At 42.6% G+C, this 26,838-nt stretch overlaps 1 protein-coding gene and 1 long non-coding RNA gene across 2 annotated transcripts in view; one reads left to right on the forward strand and one right to left on the reverse strand.

Moving 5' to 3' along the window:
* Nucleotides 1–26,838, reverse strand: part of LOC117220956 (uncharacterized) — a 405,009-nt gene that overhangs the window by 12,697 nt on the left and 365,474 nt on the right. The window lies entirely within an intron of this gene.
* Nucleotides 4,929–26,838, forward strand: part of LOC117220949 (ras-related protein rapA) — an 84,594-nt gene continuing 62,684 nt past the window's right edge. The window contains exon 1 of the mRNA XM_033471446.2: nt 4,929–5,311. The gene's annotated coding sequence lies outside the window, so the exon portion shown is untranslated. The remainder of the gene's footprint in view (nt 5,312–26,838) is intronic.

The raw sequence follows: 26,838 nt of genomic DNA on the forward strand, positions 1-26,838 counted from the left end.
AGTGCTCCCCGATCCTTGGAATATTGCCGAGCAGGCTGGAGGAAGTCGATTCGTCTTCCTTGTCGGGTGCTCGAAATAAACGGCGCCCGTGTATTTGCATCCGAACGATCGCAATATTTATTTCGACCTCGCGTCCCGGACGATCCCGGCAGATCCCGGCCGGGGACCGCGGGGTAAACATCCACTCTATCGCTAGGATGCTTTCGACAGCTTCGCCGGATCGTGCCAACGACGGTCGGAACGACGCAGCCCGCGAGAAACTGCCTCGGTAGATTCCTTCGATCAAGCATTCGAAACCTCGTGCGGGCCTATGAAGTTTTCTCGAAGATTCGTTTTTGGGACCATCGGCGTGAAGCCGTTTCTTCGACGAGTCCGACTTCCGATGGTTATTTCTAATTATAAGCTAATGATTGCAAATGTTATTCCGTTTTAATTCTGTTATTTAGAAATTTAAACAAAAATTAAGAATTCCATGTTCGAATGATTTTACTCGACGAACCATGAAAATGATGCGAAGCAAAATAGACTGATCGCACGCGAGTAACAAGACAAGAATAATAATATAATAATATAACAATACGACAATATAACAATATAACAATGTAATAATCTAATAATATAACAACATAATAATGTAATAATCTAATAATATAATGATCTAATAATATAATAATATAGCAATATAATAATATAATAATATAATAATATAATAATATAACCATATAACAGTGTAATAATATAACAATATAACAATGTAATAATCTAATAATCTAATAATATAACAATATAATAATATAGTAATGTAATAATATAACAATATAATAATATAACAATATAACAATATAATAAAATATAATAATATAATAATATAACAATACAACAATATAACAATATAACAATGTAATAATCTAATAATATAACAACATAATAATGTAATAATCTAATAATATAATGATCTAATAATATAATAATATAGCAATATAATAATATAATAATATAATAATATAATAATATAACCATATAACAGTGTAATAATATAACAATATAACAATGTAATAATCTAATAATCTAATAATATAACAATATAATAATATAGTAATGTAATAATATAACAATATAATAATATAACAATATAACAATATAATAAAATATAATAATATAATAATATAACAATGTAATAATCTAATAATCTAATAATATAATAATATAGTAATGTAATAATATAAAAATATAACGATATAATAATATAATTAATAAACGAAAGATCTCAGATCCCAAAACTCGCCACGAAGAATATGTCGCCACGATCGGGACCCGTAACAGCGACTCAATTCCTGCGGGAAATGAATCGGCGAACGACGTGCGAACAAAGTCGGATAGATCGGAAGATGATCCACAGGTCGCGAACACCCGGTAAAATCTTATCGGGCGTTTTGTACGAGCGTATGCACACGTGCATACGTCGGGCCGAGAGTTTTACGGGCGAGCGTTATCTATTTCGTGGATCGATCTGTTACGAATGTGCCCGGCGTGCGTCGGGAAACGAGAATTTCGAACACGTTACCGAATCGTCCCGTAAATATTTCAGCCGCAGTCGTAATCTCTGATGAACCGGTGGCCCGCGGCTAAATATTGATAGAAAATTTGAGCAGCTAGCATCTGCCGCGTGCATTATGCACGGCGAATAAGTGTTCGCTATCTGTTAACGCGACCCGTATCTTCTTCAGAAAGACGGGAGACTTCGGGGTGTAACGGGGAGAGAAAGAGAGAGAGAGAGAGAGAGAGAGAGAGAGAGATCGCGTCTGGCTCAGGTGCGCCGGAAGGCTTCGCTCAGAAGGACCTTTGCAAATCCTTGCGGCTTCGCCTCGATTCGCCGTCGGATTATTCGATCTTGACAATCGAGGTCTCGGATTAACGTTAACTGATTAATCGGCGACTGGAATTGTCTGGGATCTTCTTGGAAATTGTCGAAGTCCTGTCGCTAAGGGGTTACATCCATTCCAGTGGTCGAAAAAACATGGCTTTTTCTCTCCTCTGAATTATTTTCTGAAAATTCTTAAGAAGCGATAAAAACGAGGGTTTAACATGAACGAGTGGATTAGAATCATAGTGGCGTAAATCAGAATTTCGAAAATTTTCGCTTACGCCTTGAAATGTAATTCGTACGTGCCAAAATGTTGAAAAAACGAGTGAAATAAATGATAAAGTTACCATACGTTGACTTAAGTCTGGATTATCTTGACAATAAATTTAGTTAGCAAATAATATATACATTAATAAAACAATAACACTCCTCGTTTCTCACTATGAGGATGATGCGACTTACGCCACTGTGATTCTAACGCATTCGCATATTTTTCAGTACTCAAATCAATTTTTAATTTTCCGAAAAAAATACGAAAGAATTTATAATACTTAACAATATTTAATACCGAAAGGAGGCCACTGGGCAGCCATTTTGTACTCTTTTGGAAAATAGAAGATTCATCTGAGCACCCAAAGATGTGTATAATAAACCTTCAAAATCTCGTTTGTATTGCTTCATAAGAATTTTCAAAAAGAAATTCCCCAGAAATGCCCAAAAATGCCGTTTAATTCAATTCTTTGAACATTTAGCTTGATAAGGAAGACAAAGTGGCTCGTTTTTATTTATCTGGGCTAGCAGTTAACTGCATCGTACGAAGCTTGTAAAATTAATAGAGGCTCGTGCGCCTACGTCGTGCACCTTTAGCAATTTGCTCTTTAAATATTAAATTGCTTTGTCTGTCTTCCGACACCGTAATCACTGGCGACGTTTGAAACAACAATTTCAAAGTTGAAATGAAACGCAATTTTCTTATCTGCGCCGATGCTTGAAAGGGGACGAGCGAAAGATTAAAATCCGAATACAAGGTGTAACAAAATTCAGCACAGTTCCGTTTGATCGTGCCCTTTTTAGACCTTTTTCCGCGTATATTATTTATTTATGTAATCCGTATCGGCATGGTCCTTTTGCTCTCGTGCAGCCGCTGTGCCAATATTTTTTTCGGATTCGAGGCGAGCAAAGTTCTCGTCGTAGGGAAAACAAGATTTTCCAATCTGCATGAAATACCAAATGAATCTGCAATGTCCCGTGCCGAAAATTCTAGTTACAATTCTAGTTACAAGAGCTTCAATCCCGAGCTTCGCACGAGAACCGAGGAACGGAGATAAGTCGAAAATATGGAATAAATTTTTTTCATTGGGGACTTTGTTTAAAAAAAAAAAATGGACTTGGTACAGTTTTTCTATTCGTCTTTATCATAAAATTTAGATCTATCACCGCTAGATTTTTATTTGTGGAGTCATCAGTTAAGTCTATTCTGTATACTGACGAAGTACTAAATACAGGGAGTCCGAAAAATTGCTTAAAATCGGGAAATAAGGCGTCCCTGAGGTCATTTGAAGTAACTTTTTTCTTAGCGCAAATGCAATCCGTAGCTTTGTTTACGAGTTACAGTAAATTCTCCCTAATTTTCCTTCGGCTTGTAAACGAAAATGGACAATTTGGGAAGAGGAGGTACGATTATTCGAGCCCCGCGGCTTATTTTTATAGTCGCCGATTGTCAACAATTATAAAAACCAGGTGCAAGGCTCGAATAATCGTATTTCTAATCTTGTTTACAATCTATTTTTGTTTACAAGTTGGAGAAAAATTAAGGAGAATTTACTGTGTTAACGAAAAACACTGACCAACGAGCGGACGAAGCTCAGTTTCGTCTTGTTCGCCGATCTCGCCTCTCATTGGCCATTGTTTTTCGTTAACACTAGATTTATATTAATACTAGATTATATATAATATTATATTAATACTAGATTATATTAATATTAGACTTTTTAATTTACGATTATTCATATCGCAAAGATACATCTATCAGTTATTTATTCAATTTCAATGTCAAATGTTACAATAAAACTTGCTAAAAATCAGAGCAAATGTCCTATTGTTACTTTTATAAACCAATATAAACCAGCTGTTTTTTGTGCTCCGTAAATCTAGTATTAATAACTCGTAAACAAAACCGCGGATCGCGCCAAAGAAAAATCGACTTCGAACGACTTCAAAAACCCCTCCCATTTACTTCGAGTAACTTTTGGGACACCCTGTACCGATAAAACAAACATCGGCGAATGCCACATTATAACAGAAATAATTACCATGTCGTTTGAAAAGAAGCAAACAAAAAAATTGCAAAACAATTGCGGAAACGTTCGCAGAACAATTCAATTAGAAGAACGCAATTATGTAAAAGACACACAGAACGGACGCATCGTTATCAGCGATATTTCCGGCGATAAAGTTTATCTGAAATTAAATAAGATTCATCCCCCGGATCCCCTTAACGCGTCATTGCTCCCGTAGCTCGATATTTCCCGTCACGAACAGACGCCGCGACCAAAATCCCGAGGTAGAATATTCCTCGAGACAGCGCGAGAGGGCCGGAGGGCCCGTCGAACCGGAAGATACTGATAACTGGTAAACGCATTATTCCGGGTGCGCGTCGGTTCGCCGCCGGCGGCGGCGGGCCGGTCCTAATCAACTAAGTTCCGCGGCAAATATTAACCCGTGCGTGGAGGCCGCCGGAAACTCGTCCGTGGTCGCGGAGGATCCTCGCGGAGGATCCGCAGAAGCCGTGCGGAGCCGTCGAGCAGAAGCATTGACCCTATCGCGCTCAGGTGCAGCGTCAGGTGCTGTCGCGTTGTTGGCAGCCAGGTGAGGCGAGAGGGTGAAGGGGTGAGCACAGGTGGGACGCGGGTCGCCGTAGGCAAATCGGGGGTGGGAGAGCGAGACAGATAGAGGGGGGACGGCGAGGGGAGTCGGGCTGGCTCGGCTGCAGTCTAAAATACGCCGAGCGTGGTCCGGTGGGGGTGTGCAGGTGGCAGAGAAGGTCGGAAGGTTACGAGAGCGCAGACGCCGACCGAAAGCATCGAGGATAGCACCCGGCACGGCTCCGAAGTACCGGACAGAGCTAGCTCGTCCGCAACGCTGCGCTCGTCCGACAGGAATCCCGGACCTAACCCCCGAGATTAAAACCGCGCACGATTGATCCCGACCGGTGCCCCTGCGATCCACGCGATCCCGGCCGCCTCTCGATCGCCCGCCTCTCGTGCCCGCCGACCTTGGACCCCGAGACCGTGCGTCGATCAGCGGAGAAACCAACCGGCGCAACGCCGCGAGTTACCGGCGGATTCGAAGAGAGCCACTCGAACCTTTCCCGCGCTACGTGCTACCACTCTGCACCTGTTAACCGGGAGCCGACGCAGTCTTCTTTGTTCGAGGGGAACACGCCAGGTAAGCGAACGCGACGGTGACCCGGCGCCGGACGCCACGGCCCACGGCCCGAACCTTTCCGAGAGTGACAGTGTGTTTGTTACGTGTTGCTTCATTCGGCTATAAGCGTCTTCCAGCTAAAGCGCGCTGGAAGCGTCTTCGGGGACGCCTCTGCCAACAGCCTGCACGCGCGGCTCATGATTTAGGGTGGACGGACTTTAAAGTGCGTTTGTTTTTTGGAGCAGCTGACGGGGACAGTGGAGATCGTTGACGGAAGGACGCGTAAATAAATACGAGTCCACGGGGGGGAGATTGTGTGGTTGAGGGAAGTTTCTTTGGCGGAGACGCCGACGGATTTCGTGGATGATCGATGGAAATTGTATTTGCTCGAATTTGCCGCAAACGCGGTGCCGCGAGCATCGCGACGCGGTGCCCGGGTCAATTTTGACTGGGAGCAGTTACATCGTTCGGTTGGTTGATCAATTTTCGGTGATTTAATCGCGTAAATTGCTGGCGCATTGGGAAGGAACGGAGAGGATGATAGAGGGCTGCGAGAGAAATATGTTGAAAAATACGTTTGGAAAATTGTTGAATAGAGCTCGGAATTTGTTATGAACATCGTCGATGGCACGGTTGGTGAACACGGTCGGTCGCGCGAGGGTTACGTAGACCGAGAATTTTACACGTTCGACGCGGAAACGAGTCGGTGAAACGTTAAATTGGTTCGTTGTACTCGATCCTTTCGAATCATCGAATTACTACGAGCAAACACGGTAAACAATTATGTTATTATCGTCTCGCGCGTACATTGCTCGAAGTGGTTGGTGCACAAAGCTCCTTGGCAATTAGCACGCTGATGCATTTCTTCTCCTTTTTTCCTTCAGACCCGGCGCTCTTAGAACTCTTCCCGACGAAGTTGCTTTAGCCCAGAAAAATTGAGCGTAACGCGAGTAGAAAATGAACGGACGGCGCGCGTTCACTTTCATAGAGCTTTCGTAGTTTCGCGTAAAGATCCGCAGCCCAATTAAGAATACGAATCTTTTTCGGCGAGAACGAAAAGATTCGCGCAATCGGTTTAAACGGAATAACGCATCCATAAAGCTACGTTCTAATCGAACGTCGTACTGATACGTCGCGGTGACAAAATGATTATTGTCCGGCCGAATGCTCGCAAGAAGCGAACAAAGCATATTCTACGGCTCGATCGAAATTGAAATTGCATGCGGCGATGCAGTTTCGGATTATCGGCGACGATTTTGCCGCTGTGCAACGTTCGATTACAACGCGGCGCTCTGCAGCCCGTGGCAGAGTGAGTAGACAAGGGAGCAGTGCTGGCCTGTTTGGACATTTATTATACTTTATATCCTTGCATTTCCATAATTTGCAATCTCCGATACAGTAATTTCTCCCTAATTCGCGCACAGATTGCGCGCAAAAATGGACAATTTGGGAAGAGCGGATACGATTATTCGAGCCTCGCGGATCGTTTTCGTAGTTGTTGACTATAAAAACGAGCCGCAGGAATATTTGTGCACGATCTGGCCGTGAATTAAGGAGAATTTATTGTACATCGCGCGTTTAGATCGTCCTAGGTTTTGTAACAGGTGTGACAGAAATGCGACAGCGATCTAATTAACATGCAGAATTTCGAACTGTTAGGCGTGCATATTCATTTGTGGCTGTCACAAGTAATTGTCGATTATTTTCAAGATTTTAACGTGCTTTGGTTGTTCGTGAATGGACAACAAAATGGGGACAGGTCACGAATTGACTTTGTTCTCTTCTCAGGGGACAGAACAAAACTGCTCATAATTTTTCAACAATCTTTTGTTCCGTGTAATCAGCATCGTATAAACTTTTTACCAAATTTTATTCGAACAGTCCAATTATTCCCAACGTTCTATCATTTTATATTTCCTTTGAAACGCTGCTTATTGTCTCGCGAATAAACACATTCGAGTTTTTGATAGGCGATCTTAAAAAATCCTCCGTATCGCAGAGGATTAACAATGCTCGGAATTCGCTATAATTAATAACGTGCACGATATACTAACACTAGATTTACAGAGCACAAAAAACAGATGTTTTATATTAATTTATAAAAGTAACAATAAGACATCTATTCTGATTTTTAACAAGTGTCTAATATAAATTGAAAAAATAACTCATAAATGCATCTTCACGAGATGAATAATCGTAAATTAAAAACTTAGCGACCCGCCATTTTGACGGGCTCCGTAAATCTAGTGTTAATAACAGACAGAGAGGAAATAGTTCAGAAGGACAAATATCATGGAATAGCTTAGCGAGCAGAAACACCGCAGGCCACCAGAAACCCGACAATACTAATTAAAACTCCGGAGCTCGGATCCATCCGAATCCACGATACAAATATTGTCATATTATCAGGATATTAATGTTCTAACTTTGTCCCACGAATCTAGTTCCCGACAAATAATTACATTTTTCGCGCGTTTCATTAAGATCCCGCAATAAACCAACGCGTCCAGCGACAGCACCTTGAAAGATCAGCTGACACAAATTCATAAATAAAATTACAAACAATCCATAGCACACTGGGTCACGCTTTCACGCGAAAGGACCGTCGCTCGAGCGTTAAGAATCAACATTATTCCGCCTATAAAGTAGCAAAGAATTTCATAGGGCCTCGCGTTAAGGTGTCTCGGACGTGTAACCCGCATCCCCTTCCCCCCTCTCCCTCCCCCGACAGCCTGGTCTTTGACCGTGTGCCGTAAAGTTTCCGTAAGTTCGGCGACACGTAAATTAACTAAACGAGCCCAGCGGATTATTAACCCTGCTAACGATCACGCCGGCGAACTTCTCCGGGTCTTAATGCGAGGCCGCAACTTCTGCGACACCGAGAGGGATGCATTCAATCCCAGGAGTACATGGTTCGCCCGATATGGGACGAGAACAGTTTTCCGAGTTCGAAACCCGGGGCGCGGTTTCGCAAGGGAACGGTCTGCGGATACCGGTGCTCGGATCGGAGGCAATTTGCTCGTCTACGGGAACGGCTGCGCGTATTTGATGAGATATTAATGGTATCGCGGCTGACAATGCGGGGAACGCGTTCTCGCCGCGCTAACCCCTGTAACCGTGGCATCTAATCTTCCCACACGGATTTCCGGCTGCGTGAACAAGCCTGAATGCGGAATATTCTCCTTGCGCGTTTACGCTTAAACGGCTTATCGCTCTTTGAATCGGTCGCACCACCGCGCACAGAAAAACAACGCGAGTGCCTCGCTCCATGGAATACTGAACAACCGGTGGTTACCTCTGCGACGAGGCTTCCTTTAATACCATGATCTTGCACCGTTTCAGTGACGCAATTGGTCGGCGATTTCAATATTTCGTCATTATTGAGTTTTTGTTGAGTTTGTTTGTTAAATGCGATTCTAATTTGCCTGGAGAATTGCGCTGGTGTCAACCGTTCTGTAATTTTTGCGTAGATGTATTAATTAGTTTAGAGTATTCAGCGTATTAATTAGTCCGAAGGTGTTGCAGTTTCATTTTGAACACGTAGATCGACGTGACGGCGCGCTTTGAATAGGGGAATTTTCAGGTAATTTTGTTAGAACTTAATAGAATTGTTAAAGAGAATATAGATGGGGATATTAACAGTGTGTAAATTAGTTTAAATATCCTGTATCTTTATTTTGAACATGTAGAGCGACGTGACGGTTTACTTTGAATAAGGGAATTTTCAGGTAATTTTGTTAAAATTTAATAACATTGTTAAAGAGAATATAGACGGGGTAAATTAGTTTAAATATCCTGTATTTTTATTTTGAAAGTGTAGATCGACGGTGTACAATGAAAAGAAGAATTTTGGGATAATTTCGCAAAGATATAATGAAATTGTTAAACCGAATATAGATGGGTATATTGACAGTATATAAATTAGTTCACAAATATTCTGTATATTTATTTTGAAAGTGTAGATTGATATGGCAGTGTAGAATGAATGGAAGAATTGTGAGATAATTTTGCAAAGATATAATAAAATTATGAAAAATAATATAAATATGCATAATGTTCATACTGTATAAATTAGTTTAAATATCCTGTATTTTTACTTTGACAGTATAAAGTGAATAGAAGAATTGTGAGATAATTTTATAAAGATATAATAAAATTATCAAAGAGAATATAGATTGCCATAATATTCGCACTGTATAAATTAGTTTAAATATCCTGTATTTTAATTTTGGAAGTGTAGCTCGACGTGACAGCATAGAACGAATGGAAGAATTTTGAGATAATTTTGCAAAGATATAATAAAATTATCAAAGAGAATATAGATTGCCATAATATTCGCACTGTATAAATTAGTTTAAATATCCTGTATTTTTACTTTGAAAGTGTAGCTCGTCGTGACAGTATAAAATGAATAGAAGAATTGTGAGATAATTTTACAAAGATATAATAAAATTATCAAAGAGAATATAGATTGGCATAATATTCACACTGTATAAATTAGTTTAAATATCCTGTATTTTAATTTTGAAAGTGTAGCTCGACGTGACAGTATATAACGAATAGTAGAATTTTGAGATAATTTTGCAAAGATATAATAAAATTATCAAAGAGAATATAGATTGGCATAATATTCACACTGTATAAATTAGTTTAAATATCCTGTATTTTTACTTTGAAAGTGTAGCTCGTCGTGACAGTATAAAATAAATAGAAGAATTGTGAGATAATTTTGCAAAGATATAATAAAATTATGAAAAATAATATAAATATGCATAATGTTCATACTGTATAAATCAGTTTGAATCTCCTGTATCTCCATTTCGAAAGTGTAGATCGACGTGACAGTGCGCAGCGAACAGTATTCACGAATAATTCTGCGAGGAAGTACAATAAAATTGTTGAGGACATTATTCGCGGAGAAGTTGAGTGAATAAATTCGGTTCTGTGGGATTCTTGCGGCAGCCCGGGACGACGGTGGCCGTGTTAACGCGGGTCCGTATAATGAGCTGCGAAAATTGCGACAGTGTTCGTATAACAAGGCAAAAAGGGCTCGTACGTTACGATGTTTACGGCAGTGTGTTTACATTTTTACAGAGCTGCGGGGAGAGTCGCGATTGCAGTCGGTAGATCGATAGCGTATATGCCGTGGAAAATAGTAAACAAAGCAGCTGTCAAAGGAATAACGAGGCATTCTTGATTTATACGAAGGATATCGCGAAAGTAGATGCGGGCGGTTACGTGCACTCGCCCCGATATCGCCGAGTTATCTTACAAATATCGTTTCTACTTTATCGCTCTGAGCACAAAGGCTGTTTATCTGTAATAAAATACAAAAACTATTGACTGAAAGCGATTGTTGAAAATCGCGTGATCCCGCGATAGTAGACGCGACAGTCTTGACGTTATGGGAACGATCGTACGCGTTCCACTTCGACTTTGTTAGTGTTTTCAAATTATCATAAGCTGAATATAAATTGGGTAGATGTTGAGGAGAGGTATTCAGCATAATTTAACATAATTATCATATTTCACGCTGATTACACGGACTTTGAACATTACCATACATTATCATAGGCTAAACGGTTTAGATTTACACTGACATGCTCTGTCTTTATTGTTAGAATACCTCGTTCTACCGTGCTATGTAACTGTCGTTAGAACGAACGAGGACAATGCTTCGTGACTTCATGACACGAAGGCTATTTTGGAGAGTGCAGTGTTGAAAATGATTTAGTACGTTTGGAAATACAATATTGCCATTAGAGTTTAATTGGTAATAAATACGCGTGTAACTCGTTTAAGAGATTAATGCCGAAAGGAAGTTGAAAGTTGAACGATTACGTTAACCCTATGCACTCTGTGCATTAAAACTTGCTGTTATATTGTCCGAAATAATTTCTATTATTTCTTTTATAATTTTGTTTTATTTTATAAGCTCAGTGTCGTATGCATAAAATTCAAAAAATCGTATTAAATTGAAACATTTTGTGGGTAAAATAAGTGTTCGAAAAGTGTCCACGAAAACTTACATGTGCAATCGAAAATGCATATCGAGCTCGTATCTTTCGAAACTGCACTGTAATACGATTCTTTAAAGCTTATTATATGAAAATATATAGCAATCCATATAAAAGTGCAAAAGAAACTGTAAAATTCGATAAAGACTCGAATAAGGTGACAATTGCAGAAGTAGCATAAGCTTTGTACACAATCTGGGTCACGCAAACAGAGAACACCATAATAGGGTTAAACATCTTCGAGTACAAAGGGTTAACACATGGGCAGCGAAGCTTGCGTCCGTTTCAAAAGCAGCATTTTAAAAATGTCATCGTTGAACAGACATGAAAAGTACTATTAAAAATGCACAGTCCATAAATATCGAAGTCAGATATGCGCATAAAATGCAGTCGGTGCAATTGCATCCATGAATCGCATTCTCCGCGATCGACAGAAGGGTCCTTCACTCGGTTTCAGCGCCCAAGACGAGCCTCGGGGTCTGTAAAAGCGATGGTCGCCTCGGGGAAATGAAATTAACGCTGGAACTACCAAGAGGGGCGGCGGGGGGCATTTCTTCCAGTTATTACTTATTTTCATTGAATTTTGTTTTTCAAAATTATGTGTGCCATAATACTTTCAGAAAATCGAAATTCTACTTTTTATCGTGATCTCCGTGTTCCCATAAAATGACTCATAAGCTATGGTAAAAATTTTCACGAAACAGTAAATTACTGGCAAAGATAAATGACTTGAAGAAAACTTGTTCCGGTTCCGACTGTGATGGAAGTGATCTAGTAGGCGGTGAAAATGAATATCCACCGTCCTGCAATAAAAGCACAAGCGAGTCATCTGATACCGACAGTGCAGTTGAAAGATTTCGACGTTTGCATAGAAAAAGAAAGTGAAGAAAAATTTCTTTAATAATAATAATAATAATAATAATAATAATAATAATAATAATAATAATAATAATAATATATAATAATAATAATAATATATAATAATAATATAATAAATATAATAATAATAATATATAATAATAATATAATAAATGTAATAATAATAATATATAATAATAATATAATAAATATAATAATAATAATAATAATTCACAGTCTATAATTAATTTTCGCTGATATAAAATAAGAAAATATATAAAAACGCATTATATGCTGTCTTTTCTTAACCCTTACAGGACCATAAGGTTGCTAAGTGCAAATATTAGTATGTAACTGTTTATTTTAGTTTAAAAATACATAACAATGCGTTTCTTTGAAATTTTGTGGAAAATATTTTTCCCAGTGGGCTATAAAGGTAACGCAAATTATGGTCAGGCTTATTATGCAATGTCTTTTATTTATCGGTTTATTATAACAAAATGTTATCTAAAATAGTACAAAATTATGAAATAAAATTACTACACAAAATGACGCGCTAATTACGATATTCTGCGAAGCAATTTCTTCTGGTCGTGAAGCAAATATGAACATTGCACATAGTACATACACTATGCGTCCTATTTTCTATGCGACGTTTACCACAATTTGCAAATCTTTTCATTTTTTTCCCGCTTTCTACGTGTCGTGCGCCGGCAAATTACAATTTGTAGCAAAAGTAGCCAACAATTAAATACGACAATCACCAATTCTAAGACGAGAAGAAATGTTTCCCTCAGTCGCGAAGGGATTAAACGCCACGTCAATTTGAAAAACAAGTCATTTCGTACAGTCCGGTAAAAGTAAACGTACATCAGTCGCCGGTAGTTCTAATGTTAAGACGACGAGGCAGACGGTAAACATTCCCGCCGGTCTCGCGGACGCAGTAAACACTGTTTACAGCCTCGCTCTGGAGCGAAGCCGAGAGCGGAGCGGCGTCCGCGCGACACATCGCTTTGTAGTTATTTTAATAACGAATCCGGCCTTTCGGTTTATCGCCTGCGAGAGGCGGCGAGAGATTTCGCCGTTATTAAACCGAGTGCACGCAAGGCAATTCTGGGCATAGCAATCTCGAGGATGCTGCGGAAGTAGAGCCGGGATATCCGTTCGTCCGAGGGTCCCCTCGCCTCCTGGGAGCGATCCGCGTTTTTCGAGGCAATTCTGCGACCCTTTTGCCCCAGAATCCGCCGAGCGAGGCCCGGCGATTTTCGATAGGATTTCGGCACGCAGCCGCTGCCATACGCCGCCGCTTCCTCATTTCCTTCCAGTCTTATCTGGCCAACTGTTCCGTCAGGTGTCGGAAATGGCGCGGTAGATTGCGCCATTTACCAAAGTCCTTTCAAACCGCAGCTTTGCCGCGCTCCCCCCTCGCCGTCTCCAGCTCCCTCTTTTTCCCCGCGTTTCCCCGTTTCTCTGTTTCGAGCAGCGATCGCCGATACACTGCATCGATATTTCACATGTCGACGCCTTACGAATCAAACGTCGATATTTTCGGCCGATATTTGATGTTGGTAATGTTCTCCCTAATTGACGCTCAGATTCTGCACAAAAATGGACAATTCGGGAAGAGCGGATACGATTGTTCGAGCCTTGCAGCTTGTTTTTATAGCTGTTAACGATTCGTGACTATACAAAAATGAACCAGAAGAATCGAATGATCGTATCTACTGTTCCCAAATTGTCCATTTTTGTGGACGATCCGAGCGTCAATTAGAGAGAAATTTTCGGAGCTCGGATTCTTCGGGCCTCGCGGCTCGTTTTTTGTAGAAACTCGGGCCGATCGGCGAAAATAGGCAGCGGCTAGCGTGTCAGTGTACATTAGTATGCATACATAATAATGCTATAGTTATATAATGTCAGTAATATAGTTATATAATAACTTAACTTTTTTATTTCTAATTATTTGCCACGATTCAGAGGAAATTCGGAGGCCACGTGACACGATTCGAAGACAATTCCGAGACCCAAACTGACCATTTTGTGCTGTCTTCCGGGAATTCGCGTCGCGTGCCGCATCACACGTCATTAATTACATGGGCGTAGGAGTAGCACAGGATTCACAGAATTGCTTGAACAGAGCAACCCGAAATTGAGCATTTCCGGGAGAAAAAAAAATTTTTGGCCGAAAAATTGAAAAAATCATTGAATAGATTCATTATATCATTATAGATTTCATCATTATATGATTTTCAATCATTACATGGATTTCATTCGTTGAAACTCCGTCAACAGCTTTCATAAAATTATTACTTTCTTTTCGTCGAAATGTAATAAATTCGACACGTTTAAACAAAACGCGCTCAGGGCATACGCTCACGTTACGCTCAACTTACATTAAACATACACCTAAACATACGCTAAACGTGCACTAAACATGCACCAAAAACATCCTAAACAAACAGGAAACACATACACGTGAGCTACAATTTAACCATGCAACCTCCTCGTGGTGTACGTTATTTTAATGCCGGCGGCGTATTTATCATTTAAAGTGCTGCAGGTTCGCGAGAAAAAAATCGGAGCTGCTCAATTCAGTCCTCTAATTAAAGAGGAAAGTCCGAAGTTTAATTTGCTGTTAATGGCACGCTTCACAAAAATTTTGCCGAGTCCACAGTCGTTGTTGAACTTTGCACTTTTACGATATCACGGTATCACAATGTCCTCAGACTTAGGATACTACAGCCATGTAGTTGCATGATATAAAAAATTACAATATACTATCGTAAAGTAGAGATCTCAAGCTTCAATTTAAAAAAAAAGTCATAATTTTGTGACAGTTTTCAACAGAGTTACAGCTGTCCAAAGATTGACAATCTTTCGGCCAAAAATTATCGATGCTTTAATTTTGCTGTTCACTGTTTTTGTTATCGAAATTTTGTTGCAATCGCTACATTTGTCATATATACAGAACAACTGTCTTCATTATGTTATATACTTTTCCATCTCACGGTATAAAGCGAGGCAACGGCTATTTAAATACCAAAATACCCAGTTTGGTGGAAATTTCCCCATACGTATTCGTTACGACAGTATTTATTAATGAAACAATCAAGCAGATTTATAATATTAAAAAAGAGTGACATTTATGAATAAATGGTTTATTTGCACTCCAGGTTTTTATTTCGCAATTTGTAGAACGGAAGCCGCGTTACATTCGATACTGGTCGACGCATTTGAGCGTCGATGTCACCTGTACCGATACCCCGGCCAATAATACGTATCGATGCGAAATATCGATACGATTCGCGCGTATCGCCGACACTAGTTTCGAGCAGGCACTCCCGCAGCCGCACTCGCCGCATCGCGCCGGTTTTAACGAGGCGTACCTCGAAGCGTCGTCGCCGGTCGATTTGATACGCGCACCTCGTTCCGGTTCGATTCCGAAGACGCGTCCCATTCGGGTCAGACGCGTTTTCCTCGTCGCACGACGATCAGCCCTCGCAATCGCTTTGATCGTGGCACACCCATGTTGCTGATTTTTGGCGCCGCCGCGAACGTTCGCTTCCCTTTGAAAGGGTAACGCTTCGAGCTGCCGGACCAAAGCGACGTCGATGACGGTCTGTCTCGTTTATTTTAGAACGAACTTCCGGAACGGGGCACGGCTGCTTATTCGAGGTTACATCGCGCGTGATTAAAATTTCGCGAGACACGAATGAGAGCAGCTTTGTCAGTTCCGCACGACAGCGGTGACGTTTCACGCAACGATGTTTCACAGAGAAGCTAATTATTTCACGGGCTCGCGCGCGCTCCGTGTGTACTCGCGCTCGAAACTTTTATGCGCCGGGGTATCAACAGACTTTGACGCACGCGAATTTTTAGCCAGCCGCTTTCGTTAGCGGCGCTTCTAAACATTGTTTTATCAATGGACCTCTATCTCGCCTGACATTTTCGTTATTCGCGAGTTTTGTCGGGCGAACGGAAGCGTAGACACTTTTTTTAGCTTCAACAGGCAATGATAGTTGACGAACACACGGTACGAGAGGATTCTGCGCGACAGCTCGATAGAAATGGTTCGTTTGTTCCATTTTTTTTGTTTTGTTAGATCGTTGTTTCGAATTATAGTAAATTCTCCCGAATTTTCCTCCAGCTTCGAGATAAAAATGGAGAATTTTAGAAGAGGAGACGAGCGATTATTCGAGCCTCGCGCCTCGTTTTTACGTTCTGCCGATTGTCAACAATTGAGCCGTTTATTTTGAAAGTGGCGTAAGTCACTTTACCGTAATGAAAAGCGGTGATTTTTTAATGTTTATACGAAATTATTTATACTGAGAAAAACATCAGTATCCTGAGATGACAAATACAAGTGAATCTTCTCGAAAGTTAGCATCCATATTTTTAAACGTGTTCAAACGCAAACTCTTAAATATATCGACTTAAAAACAAAGTGACTTATGCCACTTTCAAAATAAACGGCTCAATTATGAAGACGAGGTGAAAGGCTCGAATCGATTATTGCGATCTCCTTTTTCCAAATTGTCCAGTTTTGTTTACAAGCTGAAAGGAAATTGGAGAGGAATTAACCGTAGTTCCAGCGTGTTCGTGCGATTCCGTTCGTTCGGAAAAGCGTTCCCGCAACATTTTATGTAAATAACTGTGCCACGGCACAACGGGAGCGCAATGTTATTTCGAGAAAATGTAATGAAATGTCGCGGTGTCGGTAGTTACGAGCTGTTTTTGTTTCATTCTCGTACGCCATCCGGTTCCATTATTTACGGGATAATATTTCCTTTCGTCTGTAACGGAGGGGACAGGCGGCATCTCGCACGGTAAAACGTAGAACGCGAACACTATAGCGCGATATAATGCACCGATGTCGCGATATCGCGTCGATAGTATTATCAGTGCGTGTATTATTACCTAACGTCTCACTGGGACGTTTTCTCCTTAACTCGTTTGCATCCGCAAAGCGGAATAATCCGCGCGCGATGATTGGCAACTGGCATTCTAAAGGTCTTATTAATTCAATGCCGGAACTATAGATTCAGTAATACGTACACGTGGGAAGATAACGGAATGGTTGAATAACGTTCTATTAACAAATCAGTCATGATCGAGAATTTATTTATACTTGTGTCTCCTTAACCCTTTCGCTACGGCAGCTCTATCCGCCGAAGTACCGTCACTGAACGGAAACTCGCTCCGGAAATATGCACAGTGCGCGTGGTTTCTGTATATATGTTGTTCCAAGTCTTAAATAATAACTGTGCCGAATAAAACAATCGTTGCTCCAATGTAACAAGTATATTTACATTTTTAATTGAAAAAGACTTACAAAATTATAGGTAACATAGGTATTTATATCATTACAAAGCCTAACGATTAAATGTTTAATACAATTAATAACGAGACGAAAATGATTAAAAGATAATAATATAATTCTGTGTGATATATTTGAAAGCAAGGATCTATACAAAGGCCAACACTTGTACTACAACTTTGCACTCGTACCGCGAATCCGTTCTTTTATCATTTTTGCTACAAATTACACATCCGCGTCTTCTGTATACACTTCATTTCGATGCCGCATACAGGGTGTCCCAAAAATGTCTCCCAATCCAGAAATGGCGGGTTCCTCAGATCATTTGAAGCAACTTTTTCCTTTACAAAAATTTTCTCCGAGGCACCGTTAGCTAGTTATTAACGAAAAACAGTTACCAATGAGAGGCGAGCTCAGCTGGCGCGAGAAGACCGAGCCAACGGCGCCAGCGGTCGAGGCGGTCGAATTCTAGCTCGCGAGCGCGCGAGGCGGCCGGGCCGACGGCGCCAGCGGTCGAGGCGGTCGAATCCCAGCTCAGCTGGCGCGAGGCGGCCGGGCCGACGGCGCCAGCGGTCGAGGCGGTCGAATCCTAGCTCGCGAGCGCGCGAGGCGGCCGAGCCGACGGCGCCAGCGGTCGAAGCGGTCGAATCCCAGCTCAGCTGGCGCGAGGCGGCCGGGCCGACGGCGCCAGCGGTCGAGGCGGTCGAATCCTAGCTCGCGAGCGCGCGAGGCGGCCGAGCCGACGGCGCCAGCGGTCGAAGCGGTCGAATCCCAGCTCAGCTGGCGCGAGGCGGCCGAGCCAACGCGTCTCTTGTATACACTTCATTTCGATGCCGCATATATGCGGCGCCCGTACCCACAGGTCGTCGAGTGGATGCCGCATATATGCGGCGCTCGGCGCGAAAGGGTTAATAATAAATGGAAGCTGTGCTTTTCGCGTCATTTTTATATTTTTACCAAGCTTTCCTTTATTCCTCATTAGTAGATCGTGGGACTTTATGCAAAATGAAAATTCTCTGCATAACTGGTTAATTGGAAGAATCGTGAGTTCGATAAAATTATCATTTCTCTTCTAATCGTTTTGATAAGTCGCGTACAGGGAGTTACCGGACGGTTGATACCATTGGACATGCGACGATTCTACGTGCAAAAATAAGTCGAAAAAAAGGAATAACAATTTTTCCGTTTGCAGTCTCGTTTACGAGAAAATCGAGTTCGAAAATGTGCAGATAATACGTTCGTTGTCGGAATAATAATTCATTTAACGTCTTTATATTCTTTCCTTCATTCCTCATCAGCAGATCATGGTTCTTCATACAAAATGAATATTGTCAACATTAATTGCAAGAAGTAGATATTGCACCGAGATTCACTTCTTCTATCAACTTCGCCGATTTCCAAAGAATATTGCAATATCTTCGAATTCTTCTAGCGTTTCGTCTATTGCCTATTTGACATCTCCATTTATTTTTTTTTTCATAAATGCTTCGATATCCGCAGTCTTCGCGCGAGTCTCCCGACAGGGACGTCAACGTTGCAGAAAGTAAACGACCGCGTTAGGGGTAGACTGCTCTATATATAACCGCAAGGCAAACAACCACGAATGATTTCCGGATGCGGAAAATATCGTTGAGGGATCGGTCCGCGCCGGCGGGGCAGGATTAATTATAAAAAAGCCGCGGGAAGATGCCTCTCGCTTCGAAAACATCGCGGATCGGAAGTTCCGAGTCCCGTCGTGAACGTTCAGAAGGGTTCACGGTGCCGGGGCATCGGTAATTAACTGGGAGCAAGTTCCATCAAGGCGGCGACTTTAAATAGAAACGCATCTCCGTGTTGGCCGCGTATGAAAACAGGAACGGGTGGAACTCGTTCGGAAACTTTTTACGCGATCATCAGCCGGTATCACCTGTACCGAACTTCAAAACGAGTTCCCGCGGAGTTCCCGCGAATCCTTCGAGCCAACTTCCCCGGGAGGTAATAGATTTTACGCATTTCTTATTCCACTCCTCGATCCAGCTAGGGGAAAGAAAGCGATAGGAGAGCGCTCGGCGTGTTTCGAAACTCCTCGCTCGGAACTTCGTCACGAAGCTTCTTTTGCCTTTTATTCTAAACGATGCGGAAGTTATGGACTCCGGCTTGTTCTCCTGTCAGCGTAACAACGCCCTTGTTCTCGATCTCGATCGCGATCGCGATCGCGACGTTGTCGTACTCTCGCGGCTCCGTATCAACGGCGCGGCGCTATCGAATTTTCAACATTCCGCACGATTAGATCGACCGGGCTCGTTCACGTCGAACCGCTGCAAACTGAAGTCCAACGAGTGGCAAGTGTTTTTAAGAGAAAAAATAGACTGAACAATGTCGTTCCGCCCGATTGCCCGATGCCAAATGGTTCTCGATATCGAATCAAGCGATCGTTCGGTAATGGTATAAATCGGAAGGCAAATCGTGTTTCCATTATTGTCGCTCTATCGGTATTTTCGTCGAATTTTTTCAGCGGTTGACGGATCTAATGTTGCAACAATTTGTTCATTTCTGTTACGATTGCCACGCAGAAGACGGATTATTCGATTGCATCCATGCGAAATGCTTTTGAGAAGCTATGATATATATATAACTGTATTTAAACAACTATAGCAATACTAATATTAACAGAACTATACCAATAGTTGTATTATTTATCGTTAGTATATTATTAATATTGGTATAGTTGTATTAACATTATTTAATTAGTATTGGTATAGTTGTTTAAATATAGTTATCATAATTACAAAATTGGTATTTTTTAATCTACGATTAATCAGATTATAAAGATACATTATTACATTACATCCTTATTTATAGACTGATATAAAACAGCTGTTTTTAACGACCCGTAAATCTCGTGCTAATTCCTCATTATTTTCAACTGCAAATACCTTCAAAGCGATTATTATTTTTAATAAATTTCGCGTTAATGTCTTTTTTTTCCTAGGAGCCGCAATGTGTTTTTTTCTTTTCATTTCATTGAATTAGCCGTCAGAATGTGAGTCTATATCTTGGACTATTTTAGTGACACGACGAGGAGGCTTCCACTGAAGAGTCCTCCCACGCCTCATCGAGGTCTGACGGCCATAACCTTAGCCTTAATACGAAGTGAAAGCAGATTCTTTTTAGTTACATTCGCTTCGCAAATTCCACTCGTCGATCGCGGCCAAAACGTTCTACAGAAGAAATTGACCACGCGATTCTGTTAAAAATTCACATGAAATGGCGAACGCAACGCGGCGACCTACAAAAAGAACAAAACATTTTGCACTTCGTTAAAACAATAGGGGCGAGTTTTCCGCGAACAACGCGGAGTTTTCTATAGCGACTTTTCGATCATGTAATTTCGGAGTCGAAGGACGGTCTATTTTTATTGTCCCATGAAATACAGTAATTTCTCCCGGAAATGCCATTTTTCGGGATGCTGTGAATTTTTCCCGGTGCTAGTCCTACGCCTATGTAATTTATTGCTACGTCGATGCTAAGGGTCAGTGAGAAAGATAAGAAAAACCATAGAGGTAAAAAGGTTCAGTAGATTCTCCCTAATTTTCCTTCAGCTTGTGAACAAAAATGGACAATTTGGGAAGAGGAGATACGATTATTCATTTTTATAGTTACCGATTGTTAACAATTATAAAAACGAGTTGCAAGGCTCGAACAATCGTATCTCCTCTTCCCAAATTGCTCATTTTTGTTTACGAGCTGAAGGAACATTAGTCGAATCGTCTCATGTGATCTCAGAATTTCCTTCGAATCGTGGCATGTAGCCTTCAAATTGCCTTCGAATCGTGTCACGTGACTTCCGAATTGCCTTCTAATCGAGTCAAGTGGCCTTCAAATTGCCTTCGAATCGTGTCATATGGCCTCCAAATTGCCTTCGAATCGTGTCACGTGGCCTCCAAATTGCCCTCAAATCGTGGCAAAAAATTAGAAATAAAAAAGTTAAGTCATCCCTTTTATTCTAGCATTGCTATGTATTTAAATTAATGCACATCGATGTCGCTGGCCACTACCTTTTTTGCCGACTGCCCCGAGCTTCTACAGAAACGAGCCGCGAGGCCCGAAGAATCGCGTCCTAGTATTCTCAGATCTGCCGGTTTCAATTCCGCCCTCCGAACATTTCTGCGAGAAATTACCATATACATACCCGCGGTTGCTTTTCCATTAAATTCGTAGACATCGTTTTCCAAAGCCGTAGCTCGCGGGATTCCGAATTTGGTCGATGCTCGAGGCTCGCATGTGCGCCGCCATTGGATCGATGCTCTTTTTCTTCCGTCGCCCGCGTAATTGATAGGCGGTAGGACGCGAAGGTAGGCACGACGAGGGACGAAATTGGACCGCGTGCCGAGCGACGTCTGAGGGTTAATCAAGCCCTCGAAAGACTTGATTTACCATCGATTTGCATACCGTTCTATTTTATCCCGGAACCTATTCCGAGGTTTGTACGGCGCTATCCCCCCGCGGACCCACGATGACGTTCGTTACCCGCGGCATTGTTATCCACGGTGTTCCCGCGCGCACCTACGCGGGACAGCGCCGGGAGAGACGGCCGTTCTTCCACCCTCAAACTAATTAATTTCCGGTTTAATGCTCGCCTACGCGGCGTCCTCTCGCATGCACGCCGGGCCGTCCGTCGCTCGTGTTGGAACTTCTCAGCCGGAGGAACGTGTCCCCTTTGTCCGGGCGGACACTTCCGGCGGTTTAGCCCTCCGCCGACCCGTCCGAAGTTTACGTAACAGCGGTCAGGACTCTGAATAACTTCCGACGTGACCGGCACCGTCGCGGTCACGGGCCGCCGGACCGTCGGGCACGTGCGAGAACGTGCCGGAACACGCTCCGGACAGTTTACCCGCTCGACGACGCAGCCCCGCGATCATAACTCGCAGTTAGTCGCGCGGAAATCATTCCCGTCGGCCGGCCACCCCCGCCCGCGGCCCCGTCGGTTCTCCCTGCGCCGGACATTCGACGATACACTCGATTCGCTACGACCGACTGGAGGCATTATTACTTTAATCATCCGCCGGCGGGAACGTAATCGGAATCACGATAGCGGCCGAAAGTTTCCAATTCGCCTCGTGATTTCGCGGAAACCGATTGGGAAAGGGGCGGCGCGCTTGTTAGGCCGTCGCGTTCGCATCGGCCGAAAACTTCGGCCGTTTCTCTTTTTAGATCGGATCGAACGTGTTTTTACCTCGTTAGGCCGAGTCTATATCGTTTCCAAACCGATGCATTCGGTCGATAATGTAATTTCCTGGGTTCTGTTGCTCGGCTCGTGCCGAGGAAGATCGGCGGGAGGGGGGAGGGGGGTTGCAAAAGTTCGTCGGTTGTCAGTCTTTCTTTAATAAGCGACGGTTGAATTGTTTCGGGGCGGGCGCAATGATCGCGGGTTCCAAGGATTCGACAAATAAACGCGGATCCGGTGTGTGATACAGAGTCGCACTGCGGCTATGCTGCATTTAAATTGACATAAGACGGGGGATGGTTGTACAGCAAAAGGCTGCGTGCATTATTGATCAACCTACGTTCGTTCCTTCTGTCTATACGAACAATCCTCTTTCAATATTATCCCATCTTAACCACGGTGTTCATTCTCCGCGAATTTCGAACGTTCTGATTTCTGCGAGAACGGGATATTAATGCTGCATTTACCGTGCACAAGAAACAGCTGTTTTATATATTAGTTTATAAAAGTCACAATGAGACATTTGTTCTGATTTCTTAACAAATGTTGTTGTAGCATATACCGTAAGTAACGTATAAATTGAATAAATAACTAATAAATGTATCTTTACCATGTGAATAATCAAAAAATTAGTGACCCGCCATCTTGACGGGTTCCGTAAATCTAGTGTTAAAGAACGAATCGAGTTGGCAAAATCAGGGACGAACGAAGGTTAACGTGTTACATATATAAATTCATGAACTCTTCGTGCTACTAAATTGTCTTGAAATTAAATCACGGGGGAATCGATCTCTAATCGCAATAACAATAATCAATAACCGGGATTGTTTAACCCTTTGCACTCGAGTGGTGACTCTGAGGCACCACTGAGATTTGTTATATCACGTTTCAAGATAATTGTGACATTAACAAAGTTTAAATTTAAGAGATCGTTGATAGTGCAACCGTTGTGCGAGTCCGAAGAGTCAATTTCACGCGCATAAAATGCATTTTGTCATATAAAATAGAAATATTATAGAGTATACTATAAATAATATATATAAATACTATATACTATAGTTAGAAAAATGATTTTATATTTAGAGTTAAAATAGCTGCGAGTGCAAATGGTTAAAACAACCGAAGACCGTAGAAAAAATCTAAAAAGTCGCAGATCAATCCCAAACAGCTCGCGAACCAATCTCCACGCTGTCTCGCGATCGTGCAAGCAGGAAAACTATAAAATTTTAATAAATACTATATACTATAGGTTAGAAAAATGATTTTATATTTAGAGTTAAAATAGCTTCGAGTGCAAAGGGTTAAAACAACCGAAGACCGCAGAAAAAAGTCTAAAAATTCGCAGATCAATCCCAAACAGCTCGCGAATCAATCTCCACGGTGTCTCGCGATCGTGCAAGCAGAAAAGCTATAAAATTTTACGTAAGTCGATAGTCCGAAGATGCATCGAACACGACACAAATTCGTTTGGCAGCGACGCCAATGTTCCTCCCGCTCGATGTTCGGCCGCGAATATTGCGGGAATGATGAATAGCATCGCGCGATAGTTCAGTTTGCGTAGCAGCGTTGTGTCTCGGTTATCAGACGGGCATCCTCTTTTTTTTCTCGCGCGAGGGAAGATTAATTGGATCGGGGGACAGCCGGGCCGATAAAAGCACGGGCTTCACCGTGACATCTGTTGCATCTGTGCGTGCACCTATGTATATCGTCTGCTCGCCGACGATCACCGGATGAATTCGTAACGAGGACCGATGTTGGGCAGGGTCAAGCTTGCTCGGGCTACGTCAACCCCGCCCCCTCTCCCGCGTGGCTCGTTGCAGCCGATCGTTTCGGCAAATTGCATTCGCGACGGAGAGAACGCTGCCGCGATAAACGTTTAGACGTTACAATGACGGACGAAGGAGAACGGTTCCCTGGACCGCGTCATTTTCGCGATAACGGAACAGCCTTGTCGGGACTGTTTAGAGAATACCATTGTCTCGAACCAGGTACGGTAATTTCAATCAGAAATGTTCGGAGGTCGGAATTGATATATATCGGCAGATCTGAGAATACTAAGTTGCGATTCTTCGAGCCTCGCGGTTCGTTTTTATAGAAATTTGGGGCAGTTGGCAAAAAAGGCAGTGGCCAGCGATATCGATGTACAGTAATTTAAATACATAGCAATGCTAGGATAAAAAGAATGACTCAATTTTTTTATTTCTAATTTTTTGCCACGATTTGAGGGCTATTCAGAGGTCACATGATATGATTCGAAGACAATTTGGAGGCCATATGACACGATTCGAAGGCAATTTGGAGGCCACATGATTCGATTAGAAGGCAATTCGGAAGTCACGTGACACGATTCGAAGGCAATTTGGAGGCCACATGCCACGATTCGACGGCCACGTATCTAGTACAGTAATTTCTCCTTAATTCGCGCTCAAATTGCGCACAAAAATTGACAATTTGGGAAGAGGAGATAGTTACCGATTGTCAACAATTAATCTTGACCGACTCCGTCGACCCTTAGCATCAACGTAGCTATAAATTACACAGACGTAAGACAGGGAAATTCACAGCAACCCGAAATTTGGCGTTTCCGGGAGAAATTACTGTACAGTGAATTCTCTCCAATTGTCCCTCAGCTTCTAAGCAAAAATAGACAATTCGGAAAGAGCAGATGCGATTATTCGAGCCTCTCGGCTCGTTTGTATAGTTCTTGACAATCGGCGACTATAAAAACAAGCCGCAAGGATCTAATAATCGAATAATCTTCTCAAATTGTCCATTTTCGTTTACAAGCTAAAATACAATTGGAGAGAATTACTGCACTGCAATTTACAGCACATCGTCTTGAATTCTCGTTCGATTATTTTCGCGCGTCTCTCGCTCGAACCCTTGCAGTTCGCCCTATTCTTTAAAGTACTACATACTTAGTACCCTCGAATCTTTTACCCTAATCATTACCAACGAACGAACAAGATCCAAACAACTGGATCAACGAAACGCGCCGCTCCAAATTAAAACATCCGCCTCGACGAACCCAGCACTATTCCCATCGAATCACGAAAGTGATATCAACGAATCCGTTCAAAAATACATCGGTCCATCCGCGGATGCAGCCATCGAGATCCGCGCGCGTTCCGCCATCGCGAAGTTTACAGTAAACACTCGAGTGCACGGCGGACAGCGTCGCGCGCGCGGTAAACAATAATAGAATGATATTTTCAACACCATTAGCCGGTGCAGTCGCGACGGGACACCGTGAGGAACGCGGGCGGGTGCCGTCTGTGGGTGTGCTGAAACGCTTCGCAGCAGCGCCGGCCGCCGTTAACAATAACAGCGGCGGGCAGAATGCAAATTTCGGGAGCGGTGTCCGCCGGCGGTAACGATTAATCGAATACGGCGCCGTTCGCTGTAGCCGGTGGACAATAAAGTGCCTCGGAACGCGGTTTGTTAGCGACGACGGGCGCTTCGACGGCGAACAATCGCCGCGCGAGAGAACGTCCCGAGCTCTCCGGACGAGAGGAGCGTCGCGTCGCCTTGCGAGCCGTAAACCCACAGGATCTACGTGCACGTCCAATTAACGGTGCACGACCGGCGACAAAGCGGGACAAGGGTACCGCGTTGTCGATAATAATGTTTGACTTGGTGCACCCTTGCGCGCGGTCACCGCTATCGATTACCAGCCAGAAAGGAAAAGATAGGACCGGGGATGACGGACCCCGCCTTGCTGGGGTGCTGTCCGACGAATCATGGCTAGCCGCCGGGGAGACGTCCGCTCCGAATTTCTCGGCCGCGGCAGCTGCCGATCGTCCGGGAAAATTTATTTAGCACCGGCTCGCACTACCCGGCTCGATATCGCGACGATGGTCGCCAAAGACGCGTCGTCAGCAGAGAGGAGAGATGCTGAGATACAGAAATTTCTCCCTAATTCGCGCTCCGATTGCGCACGAAAGGGGACAATTTTGGGAAGAGGAGATGCGATTGTTCGAGCCTCGCGTCTTTTATAGTTGTTGACAATTGGTAATTCTAAAAATATAATTGTCGTAATAATAAGAATAGTGTCTCCTCTCCCTAAATTGTCCATTTTTGTGCTAAAACATACGTGGATACGGGCGAAGAAATGGTGGCAAAATATTCATTTGAAGTTATATATTGTGCAAAA

This window comes from Megalopta genalis, chromosome 1, assembly GCF_051020955.1.
Source record: "Megalopta genalis isolate 19385.01 chromosome 1, iyMegGena1_principal, whole genome shotgun sequence".
Lineage (NCBI taxonomy): Eukaryota > Metazoa > Arthropoda > Insecta > Hymenoptera > Halictidae > Megalopta > Megalopta genalis.